General features: G+C 40.8%; 1 pseudogene across 1 annotated transcript; it reads right to left on the bottom strand.

Moving 5' to 3' along the window:
• Positions 1-20,175: 20,175 nt before the first annotated feature.
• On the bottom strand, positions 20,176-20,662 carry LOC308416471 (U6 snRNA-associated Sm-like protein LSm2; annotated as a pseudogene). The gene has a single exon. The product of its transcript is annotated as a U6 snRNA-associated Sm-like protein LSm2 (transcript).
• Positions 20,663-22,187: the final 1,525 nt, after the last annotated feature.

Here is a 22,187-nt window from a genome sequence, read left to right as displayed (position 1 = left end):
TTTTCAATGATAATATGTCAATCTGGGCTGAGGAGATGACTTAATAAATATTTGCCTTGAAAGCTTAAGGACCTGAGCTCCAGCCCCAGACTTCACTTTAAAAAATAAATTAAAAATAAAAAAGCAATACCTAGATGGCTAAGTTCAAGGCATGGATCTTAGAAGAGATCCTAGGACTACACTTTTCTAAGCCAGTATAAATCCTAACCACATGTTGAATCCTCATTATTATCTTTATATTCACAAATGACTGTAGCTCTCACCCCTCCTCAAGAAAGCCATTCCAGAAATCCACAACTGATCAAAACACAGAGAAAAGCTGACTGTGGGCCAACCAACCTCAGTGGACACACCAACAGCTGAAGGAATATCATGGAAGAAGAAGAAGAGAAAAGATTGGAAAAAAGAAGGAAGCTGCACCCATGACATCTCAACCATGTGTTTGCTTTAAGAAGACGTGCACAACAACAAGACCATTGACCTGTCAACACGGATGGGGGCACTTTCACAAGCACTATCCCTTGATTACAAGCTACAAATGATGAATGAGTGCTGAAAGAGAAAGAATTAGTCTTCTCCATGGACAAGCCTTTTGATAGGTTATCTAATCCCAAATGGTCAGCTACCCTTCAACATACACATATGTTTGTATGAAATATATCAATACTACTTAAAAGAGAAGTTATACATTTGTGAAGGGGTCTGGGAGGCATGAAAAAAGTTGGAAAGAAAAAGAGGGGTCAGGGATTGTGTAAATACAAAATGTAAAAGTCTTTTAGAAAAGGGAAGAGCTACAACTAAAGCCCTGGGGGAGGGGTGGGATTTCAGGCACACTTGCAACCCAGAATTGGAAATGAAGACACACTGATTCCTGAGATTCACTGGCCAACCTACCAGGCCTGTTTCCCAAGTTCCAGGCCACTAAAAGACTGTTTATTTAAAAAAGAAAAGAAAGCACTGGCACCTGATAAATGACACCCAGGTTCGTCCTTTGGCCTCCACACAAGGGCACATACCCATGAACCCACACCTGTGTACACTTATGCATCTGCACACACATGAGCACATACACAATAACATTACCACACTCTCCCCCCACATTTTCTGCACCTTTAATAACTAACCAAAGCTTCTCTCCATGTTCCCTGGAAACTTAATGGACTCAAATAACTCAACAATCTACTTAATATTTTCATACAGTAGGGGTTGGGCACATTTGTTCAATCCCAGTTACTGACTAGCTACTCAGAAGACCGAGGCAGGAATACAAGTTGAGGCCAGCCTAGACTCCACATTGAGGCCCTACCTCAAAATAATAGTATCATATGTAAAATAGTGAATTTACATAGAATGGCATCTTTGCATGCCTGGCCAGGACTTGAATAAATGACTTCCAGATATTACTTCAATTGTTCTTTAATAAGCATGAGCTTCCTGGACAGAGACCACTCTATGAAATACAACAGGTATGAGGCAGTCGGGGGAACTCTGACGGAAGGTCCCCTCACCAGCCACAGCACTGCTGTGGGCAGCGCTGACAGGAGGCTGTGCCCTAGGTCTGTATCTAGGAGCTCCCGTTCAAATGAAAGCCAAGTGCAGCAGCTTTATCCAGACTAATTTGAATCTTCAAGCTGTGCTAAGTGCCTTTTTGCCTCTACATATGAAAATTACTACATTTTCCAGTTTGTTTCTATCTGAAAGAAAAATGATTTAGGGTGATTATTCAGGCGTATCTTGTCAGTTCCACAGAAATTCTCCTCATGGTTTTTAGGTTAAAAATTCCAAAGTCTCTTTAATAGATAATTCATGTTCCTCTCAGATAGCTTGTCTTGAGAATAATAAGAGCCCTCAAACTTCCCAGAGGCAGAGAAAAAAGTTGTATGTGCAACCTGAATGTTAGCTGTTAGCGCTAAGCCCTGGCCAGAGGCATGTTCATCTTTCATGATCAAGAGCCAGTCTCCAGGGGTTCTCAGCGGGTGACAGAAAGCTGTAGAACACTGATTAGATGCACACTCTGCTCTTGGACTCACTTCTCCCCAATGTCAGAAGCAAATGACGTTTTTAAAGGTTCTCTAGGATCACTTACTTAAAAAGCTCCAACTCCCTTATGGCCCGTTCTCCTACACCTAATTTGTATGTATTCATTCATCAAATATTGGTTGAACATCTACCGTGTGACTGGCAGCCATTCTGCCTGCAGAGGAGACAGCAGGGAACAAAGGGAGACTCCTTCCAGGAGCAGAGAGACAAATAGTGATGTGTGTTGAGAATGGAAGGGGATCCTTACACAGTGATGGTTGGGGGTGGAGCTGATGAAACACAAAAGATACAGAGACTTTCTTCATGAAAATATTAGAACTTATAACCTAGTGTCAAGGGGGAAAGCCATCTATGTAGAAGGAGTCAGAAAAGGATGCTGGGGGCAGAGGGAAGAACAAGAGCAAGGGCCTAGGAGGACGCTCGGGAGCAGTGTGCCTCCAGGAAGATGCTCCAGGAGCAGTTGAAGCAATTTGAAGTCCTTTATTAGTGACAGTGGATTTCTTGCTGCACCCAAACTCTTGTAGTCTGAAGTGCAAACCACCTGTTGCCATGCTGTTCCAGATGACGGCCCTTAGCTAGTCAGAGCCAGGAGGCAGCCTGCATCCTCCACGTTAGGTTTTCATGCCTAATATTTTCATGTAGAAAACCGGTTGATCTACTTGTGCCATCAGCTTCACCCCCAACGCTTACTGCGGTTTTGGTTTTGTTGTTGTTGTTGTTGTTGTTGTTGTTTGTTTGTTTTTGTTTTTATTTTTGAGGCTGCAATTTCTTTTTTATTGGATATTTTACTTATATTTCACATGTTATCCCCTTTTCCAGTTCCCACCTCTACCATTTCCCCTCCCTCTGCTTATATGACGATGCTCCCCCTCCTGCCCACCCATTCCCACCTCATCACCCTGGCATTACTCTACACTGGGAAAATGAACCTTCACAGGACCAAGAGCCTCTCCTCCTATTGATGCCAGACAAAGCCATCCTCTGCTACATATGCAGCTGGAGCCATAGCTCCCTCCATGTGTGCTTTTTTGGTTGGTGGTTTAGTCCCTAGGAGCTCGAGGCCGGCTGTGGATCTGGTTGGTTGATATTGTTGTTCTTCCTATGGGTTTGCAAACCCTCCAGCTCCTTCAGTCCTTTCTCCTCCATGGGGTCCCCATGCTCAGTCCAGTGGTTAGCTGCAAGCATCCTCCTCTGTATCAGTATGGTTCTGGCAGAGCTTCTAAGGAGGCATCCGTATCAGAATCCTGCCAGTAAGCACTTGATCAGCGTGCAGCTCATTATTTCTCTCTCTGCCCACAGAGGGAGCCCAGGCCTCTGAGGGATTGGCACCCCACTGACTGGCACAGGGTGACATTGTGACCACATAGATAGTTCAGTCCCTCTTTTGTTACTGCTGTTTGTTGTTTCTTTGTACAGTGCTGGTGATTCAACCCAGGGCACCTCGCATGCTAGGCAAAGTACGCAGCCTCGGAGCTGTATCTCATTCGCTTCTCTTCTGGCCATGCCCGCTCGCTTCTCCCTCTCTCCTTCGGGTGTGACCCAGCAGCTTTCTCATCTACAGGCAGCCATTCCAGCCTCCTGTTGCTCTGGGCATCCCGCTGATCATCTAAGTCGCCTGTTTTAGACATGAGGGTTGTGATACGGAAGCAGGAGCAGCATCAAACTGTAGAAGCGTTTAAGAATGTCGGCACTATTTGAATCTGTCTTTGGGCCTAAGATGCAGCGGCATGAAGTCCCTGCTGCTCTTGTTACAGCTATTTTTATACATATGAAATCTGTTCCCCATGCTGCCGAGTAATGTGGCCAGCCATAAGTCGAATCAGGTGATTTCCCCGGATAATCCACAGCAGAGTCTCCAGGCGATCTTAAAGACAATATCTGAGCCCTGTCATCCACAAGCCTCTTTGTGACTTTGTACTGTCCTCTGTCAACCCCTCTACCCATCTTTGATTTTTCATTCATGGAAGTTTGCCTATGATGCTTCACCGAGTCTTTCCTGCCACTGAAGCTCTAACTCAGCAAATACCTTGTTGTTCCTTAAAGTTAAAGCACGCCTTAGCTTCCACTCCCAGAGTTCCCACTTTGTGACACACATCACTGTTAACATCTTTCTTCGGCTGCTGCTCCGTTGTACCATTATCTGTGTGAAACCAAAGACCCTGCTCTATATCGTACTGACCCATTTCCCCGTGTCCAACACATTACCACAAACCTTGGAAACATTTTTATTTTCTCCTGGAGAAAAAGTGCAGGTTTAGATTTTTTTTCAAAACCTATTTTAATAAGAGTTCTCAAATGCATTGACCCTTGGTCTAGCCCACCATCCAAGGGTAGGAGAGAAAAGATGGTAAACTAGACAAGGGGATGAGAACCTGTTTAGAAGTAGTCCTTTGAGGCAACTTCAATCTCCATTGTCAGGACACCAGCTGTCCGGCTCAGTGGCATCAGAATACCAAACGTGAATCAGTGGTGGAACAATCCAGAAGAAAGAGCCAGGTCTCTGCTGAATTAGCACACGTCAGCAGAAGCAACCAGAACCAGCTAGGACACCAGAAAAAGTTCTCAACCATGCCTCTCTCAATGAAGTGAAGATTGAAAGAGACCCAGAACACCAAAGAGTTTCAAGGCTAGTGAGGCAAGTGTGTCATCATTGGCCACTAAATCCTATTTATACTCTCCAAACATCATCCCTCCGGTCTTGCAAATCACCAGGTGGGTCTGCATCAAGTGACTGGAACAGAAACTTCCACAGCAGGAAAGTATAGACAAAAACACACCTATAAAATAAACCCATTTTTTTCAGTTATTGAATATTCTCTGCATTTACATTTCTGATGTTATCCCTTTACCCCAATCCCATCTCCCCTCCCTTCTCATTGCCTCCATGAGAATGCTTCCTCTCCCAACCACTCTCCCACCTCAGCATAATGGCATTCCCCTATACTGGGAAAACAAGCCTTCCCTGGACCAAAGGCCTCTCTTCCCATTGATGCCAGATATTGCCATCTTCTTCTGCATATGCACCAGAGCCATGGGTCTCTCCATGCAAACTCATTGGTTGGTGTTTTAGTCTCTGGGAGCTGTGGTGAGTTTGTTTAGTTGATAATTTTGTTCTTCCCGTCAGGTTGCAGATCCTGTCAGCTCCTTCATTGGGGTCCCAGTATTCAGTCCAATGGTTAGCTACAAGCATCCTCCTCTGAGTTAGTATGCTGAGGAGGCATCCATATCATGTTCTTGCCAGTAAGCACTACTTGGAATCAGCAATAATGGCTTAATGGTTTAATGGCTACATAGGAATGGATCCCAGGTGAGGCAGTCTCTGGATGATCTTTTCCCAAATCCCTGCTCCTCTATTTGTCCCGTTATATCCTCCCATGAACATTTTGCTCTCTCTTCTGAGAAGGACTGAAGCATCCACCTTCTGGCATTTTTTCTCTTTAAGCTTCATAAGTTGTGTGAGTTGGTTCTTGGGTATTCAAGCTTTTTGGGTTAGTATTTGATTATAAGTGAGAACATACTATAAGTGTTCTTTTGTGACTGGGTTTTCTCACTCAGGATGATAGCTTCAAGTTTCATTCATTTGCCAGGAATTTCATGAACTCATTTGATAGCTGAGTAGTACTCCATAGTGTATATGTACCACAATTTCTGAATCCATTCCTCTGTTGAAGGACATCTGGGTTCTTTGCAGCTTCTAGCTATTATAAATGAGGCTGCTATGAACATGGTGGAGCATGTGTCCTTGTGAGATATTGGAGCTTATTTTAGGTATATGCCCAGGAGTGGTATAGCTGGATCCACAAGTAGAGCTATGTCCAATTTTCTGAGAAACCGCCAGACTGATTTTTTTCTTTCTTTCTTTCTTTCTTTCTTTCTTTCTTTCTTTCTTTCTTTTTTCAGACTGATTTTCAGAGTGGATGTACCAGTTTACAATCCCCAAAACAGTGGAGAAGTGTTGCTCTTTCTCCACATCCTCACCAGCATCTGCTGTCACCTGAGTTTTTGATCTTTGCCATTCTGATTGTTGTGAGGTGGGCTCTTAGGATTGTTTTGATTTACATTTCCCGGATGATCGGGGATGTTGAGTATTTTTTAGGTGCTTCTTAGCCATTCGATATTCCTCCATTGAAAAGGCTCTGTGTAGCTCTGTACCCCATTTTTAATAGTATTATTTGATTATGTCTATAGTCTAGCTTCCTGAGTTCTTTGTATATATTGAATACTAGCTCTCTATCAGATGGAGGATAGGTAAAGATCTTTTCCTAATCTGTTGGTTGCCGTTTCGTCCTTTTCACAATGCCCTTGGCCTTACAGAAGTTTTGCAGTTTCATGAGGTCCCATTTGTTGAGTCTTGATCTTAGAGCATAAGCCATTGGTGTTCTGTTCAAGAAAATTTCCCCTGTGCCTATATATTCTAAGCTTTTCCCCACTTTCTGTTCTATTAGTTTCAGTGCAGCTGATTATATGTGGAGGTCTTTGATCCACTTGGACTTGAGCTTTGTACAAGGAGATAAGAAAGGATCTATTTTTATTCTTCTGCATGCTGACTGCCAGTCGAACCAGCACCATTTGTTGAATAGGCTGTCCTTTTTCCATTGAATGTTTTTAGCTCCTTTGTCAAATATTAAGTGGCCATAGGTGTGTGGGTTCATTTCTGGGCCTTTTATTCTATTCCATTGATCTACCTGCCCGTCTCAGTATCAATACTATGCAGTTTTTATCACAATTAATCTCTAATACCAATTGAGGTCAGGGATGGTGATTTCCCTGGAAGTTTTTTTATTGTTGAGAATAGCTATCCTGGGTTTTCTATTATGCCAGATAAATATTCAAATTGCTCTTTCTAACTCTATGAAGAATTGAGTTGGCATTTTGATGGAGATTGCATTGAATCTGTAGATTACTTTAGGCAAGATGGCCATTTTTACTATGTTGATCCTTTCAGTCCATTATCATGGGAGATTGTTCCATCTTCTGAGGTCTACACTTTCCTTCTTCAGAGACTTGAAGTTTTTGCATTACAGATCCTTCACTTGCTTCATTAGGGTCACCCCTAAGTATTTTATATTCTTTGTGGCTATTGTGAAAGATGTCAATTCTCAAATTTCTTTCTCAGCCTGTTTATTCTTTGAGTAGAGGTAGGCAGTTAATTTTTTTTTTTATTAATTTTACATCCAGTCACTTTGCTGAAGTTGTGTATGAGCTGTAAATGTTCTGTGGTGAAATTTTGGGGTCACTTAACTATACTGCAAATATAGTGATATTTTGACTTTTTCCTTTCCAGTTTGTAACCATTTGACACCTTTTAACTGTCTGATTGCTCTGGCTAATACTTCCAGTATTATATTGAATAGATAGGGAGAGAGTAGGCAGCCTTGTCTAGTCCCAGATTTTAGTGGGATTGGTTTGAGGTTCTATCATTTAGTTTGATGTTGGCTACTAGTTTGCTGTATATTGCTTTTACTATGTTTAAGTATGAGCCTTGAATTCCTGATTTTTCCAAGACTTTTACCATGAAGGGGTGTTCAATTTTGTCAAATGCTTTCTCAGCATCTAAAGAAGTAATCATGTGGTTTTTTTTTTTCTTGGAGTTTTGTTTTTTTTTTTTTTTATAGTGTATTACATTGATGGATTTTGGTGTACTGAACCATCTTGGCATTCCTGGGATGAAGTCTGCTTGATCATGGTGAATCATCATTTTGATGTGTTCTTGTATTCTCTGTTGAAAAGTCTGGTGTAATTCTTACCGGCCTGCCTTTATATGTTACCTTTCCTTTTTCCTTACTGCTTTTAGTATTTTTTCTTTGTTTTGAACATTTCTTTTTGTTTGTTTGTTTGTTTTGTTTTGTTTTGACTCTTATGTGTTGGGAAGAATTTCATTTCTGGTCCAATCTATTTGGGGTTCTGTAGGCTTTGTATGTTCATGGTCATTTCTTTCTCTATGTTAGGGAAGTTTTTCTCTATAATTTTGTTGAAGATATTTACTGGGCCTTTTAGTTGGGAACCTTCACTAACTTCTACACCTATTATCCTTAGGTTTGGTCTTGTCATTTTTTCCTGGATTTCCTGGATGTTTGGGTTAGAAGATTTTTGATTTTTGCATTTTCTCTGACTGTTGTGTCAATGATTTCTATGGTATTTTCCACCCCTGAGATTTTCTCTTCCATCTCTTGTATTCTGTTTGTGTTGCTTATGTCTATGAGTCCCAATGTCTTTCCTAGGTTTTCTAACTTCAGGGTTGTCTCCTTTTGTGATTTCTTCATTGTTTCTATTTCTGTTTTCAATTTCTTCACCTGTTTGGTTTTGCTTTTCTGTAGCTCTTTAAGTGATTTGTGTGTGTGTGTGTGTGTGTGTGTGTGTGTGTGTTTCCTCTTTAAGAGTTTCAACTTGCTTGCAGGTGTGCTCCTGGCTTTCCTGTATTTCTTTAAAAATGTGCTTCTCGAGGATCTCCATCATTATTATGAAGTATGATTTTAAGTTTAAATTTTGTTTTACTGGTGAGTTGGGATATTCACTATTTGCTGTGTTGGGAGAACTGGGTTCTGGTGTTGCCAGGTTGTCTTGGTTTCCGTTTCTTAGATTCTTGTGCCTCCCTCTTGCCATCTTGTTATGAGTGGTGCTAGGTGACCTTGTTGTCTCTGACTGGAGCTTGTCTTTCCTGTGGGTTTTTGGGTCCCTGGTCTCTGGAGGAAGATTGCTCCAGTGTGTTCAGCTCTCTGGATAGGCTATGAGCTCTGATGTCAGTCCTTGGTTCTGATGCAAATGGGCCAGGTCTGGCCTTGGGCAGGATGTGGCTATTCCCAGGCAACAGTACTACCTGGGCCCTGAGGGTTTCAGGAGGCCTCTCCAGGATAGTCAGTGGGGAGGGAGTATGGACTCACCTCTGGGCTCAGAAGTGAGAGGCTTCCAGTGGTTCTTTTAGGCACTCTGCAACCTGTGGGCAGGCCCCCAGTCCTGATGAAGCTGGGCCTGGTCTGGCCTTGGGCAGGAAGTGTCCATTCCCAGGCAGCACCACTACCTGGGGCCTGAGAGTTCTGGGTGCCCTCTCCCAGGACAGACAGTGGGGAGGAAGTAGGGACACATCTCTGGGATCAGGAGTGAGAGCCCTCCTGCGGCTCTTCCGGGTGCCCAGCAACCTGTGGGCAGGCTGCCAGTCCTGATGAAACTGGGCCAGGTGTGGCCTTGGGCAGAATAAACACATTATTAACATTCATTTTACAACTTCCAACCCCGTATTAATCAGGAGGCTATCTTTCCCTCTTGCAAGAGAGAGGCAGAATAAAAGGCTAAATAAATGAATGTATGGTGCTTGCACTGTAAATGCAACTCCCATGAGATCTGACATTCTAAGGACAACCTATCCTCAGGCTACTATGTTCCCCACCCTCTTCACTGGAACAGTAAGTTAGCAGACCTTGTCCTGAGTGCTCTTTCTTCTAGTCTATATAAAATGAAAGAAAACCTTGCACAAATTGCAGTAGCATAGCATTCTACTTATGTATAGTCATGAAAAATAAACTCAAGACAACCTCTTGGTTAGACAATTAACAAAGATAGAATATGTCTTCAGGCACTCTAGTGAGAAGTGCTAAAAATTAACATTGACCACTGATCATGGTCAAAGAGGTCAGGAGGAACATAACCTTCCCTTCCTGGCAGTTCTAATGCGTGAAAGGCAGCACATTTAACAGATAAGTAAGTGGCTTTCAGACAAAATACATGTGTTCTGATTCTCTTGGCAATAAGAGGGTCACAAGATATTTAACTTCTAACTGGATTGTCTTCATCTTTAAGATGGGATTACCTTTAACTCCATCCTCCAGAGAGTTAAATAGGGTCATAAGGGCAAATGCCAGAACAGCAAGAAACTGATTGTTGAGCAGTCTGGAGAGTTTTCCTCAAAGACTTCTACTCAGACGCAGATAGGACCTTCACATATACCAGAGAAAAATAATGCCAGGAGGAGTCAGGTAGGATAGATTGGAGTTTAGTAAGCAAAGGAATTTGCACACTCAATAAAAAGATATATTCAAGTGTTATCATTAAGGAAAAGACATGCTAGATGTCTTAATAGCTAAGTATGTGACTGTATGGGTTCTGAAGCTACACCATTTAAAGAATATAACCTACAACTCTAGAAATACAAAGATTAATTTGATTTTAAAATTAATTTTAAAGAATGAACTGGTTTAGATATTTGTCTAAGTATTGAACATGTTACTTACATGTGGAACTATATTCATCTGTTAAAAACAAATAAAATGTAGTTTGCAGGAAAATGTATAGATCTAGAAACTATTATAGTAAATGGTTGGCCAGTGATAATACAAAAATAAATACATGATTTCTTTCATATATCAAGTACTAACTTGATGTGTGTGTATGCATCCTTGTCTATGTGTCTGCATCTGTGTGTGAACAAACACTTGCATGTATGTTTTATGTCTGTAAATGTGGATAGAGTCTACAAACTAAAACGGAGACCAGGAAGCAGTAAATCTAGGTAATGAGGAAGGACAGAAGGAGCAAAAGATTAAATGGGACCTGAAAGAGAAAAAGAGACTGCACACTTACAAGGGGGATCAAAGTCACGACGGATGGAGTTGATGAAGAAAAATCTACTAAAACATGTTTTCTTTGAAAATACTACACACATTCATTAACTACAATGAACTACTGTCTTATTTTCTTTTTATCTTTCTGAATTTCCTTGTGTAGGTGAGATTGCAAGCTGTTTCACAACTGTAAGTTTTGAAAAATATCACTAATAAGAAAGATGTGCTGATAAGGGCAAAATCAATGTCCCTGTGTTTTCACCATGAGCCTGGTTCAGCAGTTATTGTTGGGACATGTTTCAGAAAAGAGGTCCTTTTCTGTACAAGTGTTTTTCGCAGCCATTTTGTCTATTGAGCAGAAGTTCTTGACTCTTGGTCATTCAAGAACAAAACCAGACCATGAGAAATGAGTGGTTCTTCTCCTTTCTCATGGACCTTCAGTTTTCCGTCTTTCTATCCTGCCTCATAAAGATGCCTAGATTACACTACATGCTGGCTCCCTGGGCTTCAATATACACTTCATTGATAGCCAGTGATTTCCTCGATATCTTTTCTCTGATGTCCTAAAACCCAAGCACAGAGGATCAGAAGAAATTCTTATTACAGAGTAATGCCTTCATTCCACACCATGTGAGTTTCCGATACACTGAATTTCTAAGTTTGTCATTTCAATCTTACTTCAATTCCCTAGAAAAATCAGTCTATTTCAGAAGCTTGCATTAAAAACACCAAGTGTTTATGCTAGACTGTAGCACATTAAAAATTGACTAGATCATAAGACATGAAAGCAACCCCTGGGAGGTTAATTACTGACTGTACCTTTTAGTCACAAAAAAATACCTAAGGAGATCTCAGCTTGTCTACTTGTCTGACCACCCTTGTGCAATAACAGAATTCCAAAGGGTCACAATAGCCTGCCTGTCTAATCAACATATCATAAAAACCCAGCACTATCAAAAACTTGACTTCTCTTCATGTCAGTGAAAGTCAGCCTCTTAGATCTGCTTTTGTGTTTGTTTTTGTTCTTTTTAGGCATAATTTACTTGTTGACTGTAACATTTGTAACACTGAAAGATGCAAGGCTTGACGGAGAAAATCACGTGCAAGCTTCTTAGTTTTTTGATACATAAAATGGTAAGTCCCCTGGAGTAGACTAGAGGTTAAAGCAGATCTTTATATTAAAAAGAAAACTATTAATCAGCCATTAGTGTGGCCCTGCTTGACTTGAATTAAACCACTTGTGGAGACTTTTGTTTAGTCACAAATAAAAGGATTAGTGGATAAAGGTTTGGCCTTTCACTACAGGTTTTCTGCCAAACTGTGGCCTAAAATGAATGAATTAGTATTGAGTGGGGCCTCCTGACTGTAATTTAATGCTGACAGTAATTAGCTAAGAGGGAGGTGGTCTAATGAAAGTCTAAGGCCTGGCATTGATGGTTGATGTGATTTTTACACTGCTACAGTAGGTGGCAATTCTTTCTTTCTTTCTTTTCGTTTATCACTAGTGGGAAAAAAGAGATGGTATCTGTCATAAACGATATTGGCTGCTTGACTCCCTGATAAGTGTCTGGACAGTGAAGACTTCTTTGTAAAATTAGCTGTCAGGCTGCAGCTGTTCCTCCAGCTCACATTGGAGTCAGTGACAGGTGCAACGGCATTAGAAGTGTATTCATGTGTCTTGATTAATGCCTTCTTTTGTAAACAGACATTTAAGCATGGAGAGACACCCTGATCTAAAGGTTAATGGGCACATCAATAGCATATTCAAGCAGTTCTGCAATAGCATATTCAAGCAGTTCTGCTCCGTTACAATACTACTCTTTTCTTTCTGAATTTCAAATGCCTCCTAGAACAAGTGAGAAAGAGGAGGCCTAATAGCAGAATCCAGATCTATTGTTAGAAAATTCCTGGGTAAATAAAAGGTGGTTCTTCAACATCCTACTATTTTCTAGAACTAAGAAGGTCCTTTGCATAATTTCAAATTGCCTCTTTCCTTGTGGGCAACTCCTTTAAAAATCTGTATTGATGTAAGTGTCCCCTTCTGTGTCTGCAGAAGGGGAAAAATTTGCTGAATAAAACAGAGCTTTTGAATTGAGTTATCTAATGTGAGAGTCCACAAACAATCCAGCTGTAACCCAGTGTTACAGCCAAACCCTGGCAATCCATAAATACATGTGCAAATCATCCTTCCAGCAAGAGGCAAAAGGATGCTGACTTGGAAGCAAGCCTGGACTGTATAGTGAGCCCTGGTGTCAAACAATTTTTTTAAAAATATTCTTTTCCAATTGTCCCCCATCATTGTGTTACCTGAGCACCATTTGCCTGGGCACAATCCAGAAGTCTGGAGTAGAAAGAACATGCAAACCCATCGACAGCGCACCCAAACTGAGGATCCGGGAAGCATCGCTCTTATGAGATTTTTGTCGCCTCAATCATCCAATGAACTGGAAGGCAAGCTTGCTTCCTTTCCAGTGAGTGCTGGCATTGCTGTTCGCTCAGCTTTGTGGATCATTGACATAAATTTGATTTTGGGCCTATTCTGTTCCAGATAGGAACAAAAAGAAAGTGCTTTGATCCGAAACATCGATGTAATTACTGCACCATCCCAGCAAACAAGCAGTCTACCTGAGATTAGTAAGTTCATGAGCCTGTTTCCAGTAGTGAAATAGGAAGGAAGCAAAGATGATTTGCAGGAAATTGGGTAGGAAATCCAATTAACTCTAGTTATATTTTCAGTCTCTTTAGTCTACAGACAGGCGGTGTTTGCATAATTTAATTTGGATTTCTGGAACATCAATTTCCTTCATGTTCAAAAGAAATAGACAAATACACATCTGCAAAATTGAAGGATTGTCTGACTTTTACCACTTCTCACCTCCAATCACTGCTCTTACTTACTCTACACCACCATTCTAGCCCCTGGAGTTTTAAAAATCATCCTATTGTAATGAAATACTCTGGACAGCAATTGAATGACATCAAGAGATCAGTTTGTACTGTTGATGCAAAACACAGCCTCACCTCCAAAGGAATGAGACAGTTTGTTCTTGAACCAAATAGCCAAAACCTGGGTTGGCTTACCAAGTGTAAAAATAATATTTTTATAGTTACAGGACAAAAAATAGGCAGTTTTTTTTTTTGAAGTATGTTGGTGGAAATATCAGATTCTGGGCTACAAAGCAGAGAAATTTCAGGGATAAGTGTGGTCTGAAAATGTTCCTAATTTGGGGTGGTGTGAGCTTGGTGGTCTGTTATTTCAAAGCATTTTCTACCTGATAATCACAAAAGTACTAAGTCAGACAGAGAGGTGGGCATGAGTAGCCACTCAAGGGGACAAACATTAAGATAACTTGGTTCTGGATCTTCAACAATCCAACTCTCCTTAATTATAACATTCTCTTCAGCCAGTCCGTTTTTCTGAATCTTTAATGGAGGCATGGCTTTCTCTCTTGGAATTTGGTTTACAATATAAATACTCACATGATCCATTTACCCATCTAGCTTTAAAGTAATCAGTGCTGAGACCAGAGTCTCACACATGCTAAGCCATCTCTTAGTTATGGAGAGGTGCTGCTTAGTGGCTTGCTCCCCATGGCTTTCCCAGCCTGTTTTTTTTTTGTTGTTGTTGTTGTTTGTTTGTTTGTTTGTTTGTTTTTCAATTTATATACATACACTATACACACACACACACACACACACACACACACACATACTCAGGACCAGCTGCCCAATGGTGGCCCCATCCACAATGGTCAGAATTTTCTCATATCAAATCACTAATTAAGAAAATGCCTGGCAGGCTTGCCTACAGCCCAGACTTATGGAAGAATTTTCTTTGTTTAGGCTCCCTCCTCTCAAATGAATGACTCTAACTTGAATCAAGTTGACACAACTAGCTAGGGGCAGTTATCCAACACCAAATGGCCAGCCCTGAAATCGTATACATAAAAGTAAAATATAGACAACCTACAAGTATAGGTTGTACTTATTTATAACAATGGAAGAAATGGAGACCATTAATTTGAGAGAGAATAGGGAGGGAAGAGTACTTCGAAAGTGTTGCAGGAAAAAAAGGAATGGAGAAAATTAATTTCAAAAGATATTAATATGAGGGTCAGGTAAGAATGTTAATGTAAACATGAGCTACAAAAAAAAATAGATCAAGGAATGTTAAATCACCACCTTCAATGATGAAAAGGAGAAAGACACAAGATCAGGAAGGAAAGAGGCAAGAAAAAGAAAGCAGAGGAAGGAAGAAAAAGGAAAGAGAAAGAGGGAAGGGGGAGAAAGGAAGAGTGAGAAAACGAAAACATCCATTGTCCTATCTTACAGGGTTTATGAGCCGAGAAAAGACCTTAAAAAAGCATCATATGAATGATGATCTCAAATTTAAACGTTATTTTGCCAACATGATATTTTTTAATTATTTAGGAATTTTACATAATGTATCCCATTTACACTCCCTTCCTATTTCTTCCAGATCTACCCTTCCACCTCCTCACCCACCCCAGAAAAACACAACTCAACTTGTGTTACATATACTCCTTGGAGCATGACCAAACTCTCAGCAGCCATCCACCCCTTAAAGATAACTGGTACCTTCTCCAATCCCATTCCTGACAACCACCAGACACCGTCAACCATGGAGAACTACATCTCAGCATCTACATCATGGTTTTTAAGGGCTCTCTTCAATCACTGTCTGAACTGTTTCTTTTTATTTGTTTTTGTTGTTGCTGCTGTTGCTGATAGGGGTGGGGTTGTGACAGAAGCCTTCAATGTCTCTCATCCTCAGATGAGAGTTATGAGTCTGTAGTCATTGATATAATTTCAACATACAGAATGCCAGCATGGTTCATTGTTATCAGCATGGCCTGATGATTCTATTTGTATCAGAGGATTCATCTGTTGTAGATGCTTTTGTATGAAGATAATTCTTTGTGTATGACATGACTCTTAATGTTTCATGCATAAAGGTTTACATTTGAAGAAGAAATATTGCCTAGGTTTGGAAGGGTTTAAGCTGTCAGGATAGACAGAGAGAAAGTAAGGAACTCCCCTTTCTTCTGCTGGTTTTTAAACTTCTTTTGTGGCTTGCTAGCTTTCTTTATCAAGATTAATCAAAGCATGTTAGAAATAGCAAGGAGTAATGTCTTGTTAGAGCTCCATCCACAACAGAGAAAAGTGAAGAATGCTGTTTTCTCTATAAGGTCTGCAAGGTTGACCAGTAGTATCTTATCTGAAACTGCTTCATGACCTGTAGGCTTGCCCTCTTTCAAACATGAAATATCTTCAGAGGTTTGTGGTGGGTAAAAGAGAAATAGTATTTCTTTTCTCTACATTTTATACATTTACAAATAATAGAGTTACTCTATGCATCCCAGTTTGGTCTGGAATTCTATGTTCTCCTTCTTCTATCTCTGCCTCCCACCTGGGATTACACATGTGCACCACCATGCTCATAAATGCAGAAGCACCAAGAAGGGAAGGTCTCTTCCCCCACCAAGCAAAAGCCTATCCCAGGATTTCCAGAAACGTCAGGAAATAATAATGAAAAAAGTTGTAACTGAAAGGAAGCCTGTCCCAGTGTTGTTGCTGCTGCTGCTGCTGTTGTGAACAAATGCTGACGAAAATAATCTTGGGAAAGAAACATGTTTATTTGGCTTCCTGGTTATAAGCCACAGCTGAGGGAAGTCAGGGCAGGAACGTGGAGGAAGAAAGCAATAGAGAACCACTGTTTTCCTGTTTACTTCTCAGTTACCTCTGGTACTTATACCCCAGGACCACATTCCCAAGGATGGCACCCTCACGGTGTGCTGTGTCACCCTACATCAATCGGTAATCACAGCTCCTCAGCTAAGGTCCCCTGTCCCTACATGTGTCAAGCTGACAACCAAATTAGACATTATTAAGTCCACAGTCATCGCAGAGTCAAACACTCTCTTCATTCCTGCTGACCTCTTCAGATTATAAATCACCTTCACAATTATTCTTCAGCAAGCATATTCTATTCATACAGATTCTCACACTTCACACACATCCTGTATGCTTCGAATCCCTTTTCTCATACACTGAGTATATGAAGACTTACTCCATATATTTTCATGGAAAATATCTACTCAATATAGTTTCAAGTTACAAAATATTAATCTTTGAATGTTTATGTAAATTACTAAGTATTTTGTTTTCTAGTTTAATTGCAAAAGGAAATTTTATCATCTGCCATTTATATATCAGCAAGAATGATGTCAACCTGGTTAGTTTTCTACATTTTTATATTACTGGGGTAATACTTCTATTGAAGAGAAACTGGTATAAAGCCATTTTGAAAGATTAAGTGTATATTCATTTATATATTCACACACAAGAATGTGCATACATTAATGCCCATTGGAACATTGAAACACTCGCACCATATAACCAAAGATCACTTCTCTAAGGACAATATTTGTCTCAAATTGTCACATCCAAAATTGGTGATGGCCTAAGGCTGGTGTCTTAGATGTGGGGCAGGAAAGCATGGACACAGACAGGAATGAAAGTGTCTGCAGGAATGGACACACGTATGTTTCATCTTACACTCACAATATGAATGATGGCCTGCAAAGACATCCAGGTTCTGATCTCTGGAACCTATGAATACTTCCTTGAAAGGCAGAAGAGACTTTGTTGATGTTATTAAATGAATAACCTTGCAGTAGAGAGATTATTCTGGATTATTCAGATGGGCTGTAAAAGTAAATGTAAGCGTCCTTATGAAAGGAAGACGAAAGGGGAACTGATTACTGAAGGAGATGTCAGAAGGCAGAGGGAGACTGGTGTAAGGAATCAAGTCAGGGGATCCAAGCAGGTTTTCAAAGACAGCAAAGGTGAGGAAATGTCTTCTATCAGATCTCAGTTCCCAACAAAGGACTGACCTCAACCAGACCTTGTCTCTGGCCCAATAAAACTGAAACCATATATCCACAAACAACAAAAACACATACATATGTACGACAAAGCTCAACTCTAAACACATTTGCACAAATATAAATTTACACTGGGAGAGGTTGTTTGATGTACAATATAGCACCACATTTCTGGTGCTGTTATCTGATTTGTACAGGTTACAAACTCTTACCATTCACTATGCCACATGCTGGTTTGCTTGGCTGTCTGTTCCGGTGGACACGGCTGAACCATACACTAACTGTAATCCTAGCATTTGAGAGGCCGCTGATCTGCTCTTCTTACTGACTGCAGCCTGTTACAGCCCAATCATAGCATTGTGGAAACATGTCAGTTATTTCTGTGTCACCACAGACAACCTCGTTAGCTGGAAGTGGCATCTCACGGTTCTGATTTCAATTCCTGATGGCTAACCATTGATATTGATTAAACATCTTCTCACATCTTTATTCTGTGTGTGTATAATACAGTATATTGTATATAATACTGTATATATTGGATAAATGTCTCTCATGTATTCTTTTTCTATATCAAGTTTCAGTTATTTGTTATATTGTTTTTCATTATATGAGATATTCTTATATTTTTAGATTAAGTACATAATCCAGTGTTAGGTAAATGTTTTAAAAATATTGTTCTCAGACTAGAGAGATGGGCCCACAAGTAAGAGCACTTATTCTCTTGCTGAAGATCCACATTCAGTTCCCACCACCTATGTTAGTGTCACAACTGCCTATAACTGTAATGTCAGTGAAGAGAGATCCAATTCGCTCTCCTAAGATCTTTGGGTTTGTTCATACAGGCAGTACATATACATATACATACACACACACACACACATACACACACACACACACACACACACACACATACACATACACATACACACACACACACACACACACACACACACATACACATACACATACACACACACACATACACACACACATACACACACACACATACACACACACACACATATACACATATACTTGGGCGCACACACACATACATAAAAAATAATTTAAATTATTTTTTGAATTCTGTAAGTTGTTTTACATTTCTTTTCTGTTATTTTAATCATTTGTTGCCCAAGCTAGTCCTAAAATTCTAGGCTCAAGACACGCCCCCCACGTGTCTACAGAGGTGTGACACCATACTGGATTATTTCCTTTTTTTTATTTTTTTATTTTTGGAAGACCAAAAGTTTTGCATATTGATGAAATTAATGTTTTCTGTTATTTTTTCCCTTCTGTTACTTATGCTTTCTTCTTATACCTAAAGCCATTCCTCAATGCAGAGATACAAAGCTGTATTTCTTGTGGGAATGTCTAAGCTGAGCTTTCTCATGCAGGTCCTCCATTTGAGTTAATGGTTTATACATTATGATGTGAGATTCGTCCAGCTTCATCCCAGCAGGCACAGTTACTGAGATGTGTTATTTCTACTGTTTAGTTGCACTGGCTCCCTTGCCAGAGTTGAAGCAACTGGAAAGGTAAGAGCTGTGGCTAGCATGGTGGCACACACCTGTGATCCCAGACATTGAGAAGTGGAGACAAGAAGACAGCTCCAAGCTATGAACCGGATAGGAAGTATGGTGCCAGCAAGAACTGCAGAGCAAGACCAGGTCACACAGAGGGAAGGGCAGCAGAGAACTAGATCTACACTCTAAAATTGATTACATTGATCTGTGTGGTTTTTCTTCTTATGCCAATAATTCTAAGTAATCTTTGATTACTATAGCTCTGTAAAGTTTTTCTTATTGGTAAGATTTGTTATTTGACATTTTTACATGTACATAGTGCATTCTGTTGACTCTCATCCTCTCCACTTCTTTCTCCCTCCATCTGTTCCTGAGACCCCTCCTTACAATCGTTTCCTATGTCTGTACCCTCTTGTTACAGTTTGTGACCATTGGATTTTAACCAGTCTGTGTGCTCACAAAATGTCAGTTGTCCATTGAATCCTGCTGGGTTCCCCCTGAAATCAATGAACATCCTTCTTCAGACTCCACAAGTTGCTAAAACTATCGGATATGACTAGAGACCCTGTAGATCCGTGACTGGCAGGTCCAGTACAGGAGCCCACAGCGACTGTGAGGTCATGTTTGTGATTACTGTGTCATACTCTGCAAATTTTGCATCTGGGCTAAAGCATATTTTCAGATACCAAAACATTATTTTGGCACCTTTACTCTCCAACCCTGCTTATGTATTTTTATATTAGTCATCTTGAATTCCTATGGTGAATTCTGTTGGTCCAAGTCATTAATTTTTGTCTTTCAATAATTGAGCCTTATTTTTTTTCTCTTCATTAGTCTAGTTAATAATTTGACAATTTTCTTTCTTTTCAGCATCATAAGTTTTATTCTCGATGCGGGACAGATTTTTCCATTCCTCAAATATATCACATGTCACCAAGGAAGAATCTAGGATGCAGCTCCCATCTCCAGGGAAGGTAAGAAGAAGGTTCAGACTGGGAGCCAGTCCAGGAACTTTCTGCAGTTCCTGGCTCTCTCTCACCCTCCTTTCTCGACAAGAATTATCTCGAATCCATTCAGTTAAAAAGAAAAGGCAATCATTAACAAAACAACACACACTGTAAGTATTAGGCAGGGCTGTCCTTGGCCTCATTTGGACATCGAGTTGTGGGTCACCAGTGGAGAAGTGGGGGGGGAGGGAGGGAAGGTGCCATCACTGCTTCGCTGAAGGGCTTCCTTCCTTGCTACATCCTGTAGCAGCTGTGTGTCACCCAATCTGCTGGCTGCACACAGCAGACAGCAGAGGCCCTGAGGAAGCCGTTCTCTGCTGATACCGTGTGAGGGTATTTCTCAGGGTCTGTGACACTGATGTCGGTTAGATTGAAAGTGAGTTACTGGTTCACAGAGGGGAGGGGTCCACAGATGCTAGGGTCAGTCTTGAGTTCCACGACTACACCCTTGCCCACGAGGGACTTGAAATAGGAGTAAGAGAGCCTCACAAACTCCCCATCACCAGCACGGAAATGCAAGGCTAGCTTTCCGTTCTCCGCTGGCCTCGTGGGCTTACTTTTGGACTTGCTGGAAGTCCCCTCCCCCTCCAAAACACACACACACACACACACACACACACACACATTGATTCCAAGCAGTCTCCTCAGACTGGGTGTGGGCACTAAGACTGTAAGGAAAACCCCTGGGGCCTAGGTGCAGGCCGAAGTGACAAACACTAGAACGCCACCCAGGCCTGCCGACACTTTTCTTGATCATTTAAAAAAAAAGTTTCTTCTTAATTATTTTTCTATTCTATTCTATTTTTTCCTCCTGTCAACCTAAGTAACAAAGATTCTCCCAAGATACTAAATTTACCAATAAATACACACTGCGAAAGGAATGTGTTTCAGCATCTCTGGGGTCCAGAAATGAAATTTGTAAGAATGTCAGAGGAGGCATAAAAATAGTACAAGAAAACAATGATTATTTGCTTAAGAGTGGAGTCAGTCTGGGCCTGGAGGGGCAGAGGTGGCTATACACACACACTGTGTCCATCTTTGTGTTCAGGGTTATAGTTCTGGCGGTCTTGTGCCAGTCCTTGCTAACAAGCACATACCCGTGAAACCCCTTCTGCACACACCCATGAAACCCCTTCTTTTGTGACTATTGCCTTACTCCCTACCCAACACCACTTAAAGTTTGATGCACGTGACTCCATCTGCTCCTGATCAAACTTCTTTAGTCTTTACTTTCTTAGATCATGTTCTTTGCTTCTATGTATGGACTCAAGTGTCCTTTCTCCAGTGTCCTTTCAATTAATCTGAAGAACTACCTTTGGTTCACATACACACACACACACACACACACACACACACACACACACAAACACAAATTCTTTCACTTTCAGCACTTCTAATGCCTTATGGTGTCTTCTGAGCTGTTACTTGTAGGGAACACTGGACATAATGGTTTGTTTCTTTGTGTTTTATGTAGTCTTTCTCTCCTTTCTGACTTTTAACAGCACAGTAGGTTGTATTTCAATGTGCATCTTGTTTGGGTTTCTTTTTTAAAAAGTACAATTTTAAAGATTATTTACTGTGTGTGTGTGTGTGTGTGTGTGTGTGTGTGTGTGTGTGTGTGTGTGTGTATGTATGTCTTCAGACACACCAGAAGAGGGCATCAGATCCCATTATAGGTGGTTGTGAGCCACCATTGGTCGCTGAGAATTGAACTGAGCCATCTCTCCAGCTGGGGTTTCTTTTAAACTGAAGGCTTTTTAAGCTTCCTAGATCTGCAGGTTGATGGTTTTTAGCCCATCTCAGAAATTATTTCTCTTGTCCTGACCCCTTCTTCTTGTCTTCTCCCCTGGGACACTGTTATGCCATGTGCTGGGGTCTCTGGGGGTCCCCGGGGTTGTTCTGCTTGTCTTATGTTGCTGTTGTTGCCACGTTCTTCAGATTCTCTACTGACCGATCTCCATGTGAGAGGGCAAGTGTAAGTGATGTGACTGTTGCTCCTTTGCTGTGACTCATTCTTCCTAACTAAATGCTCCACAAGTTGTCACAAACCAAGATTCATTTTCAAAATTTAGAAAACACTTATTTTGAAAATTTCTTCATTCTCATCACTTTTAGGAAGGAGTCAATTTTCAGAGTTTTCTACTCCATTTT

The sequence above is a fragment of the Micromys minutus genome, assembly GCF_963924665.1.
Source record: "Micromys minutus genome assembly, chromosome: 1".
Taxonomy (NCBI): Eukaryota; Metazoa; Chordata; class Mammalia; order Rodentia; family Muridae; genus Micromys; species Micromys minutus.
Note: the sequence above shows the minus strand (reverse complement) of the source record. Positions and strands in the feature narration are given on the sequence as shown.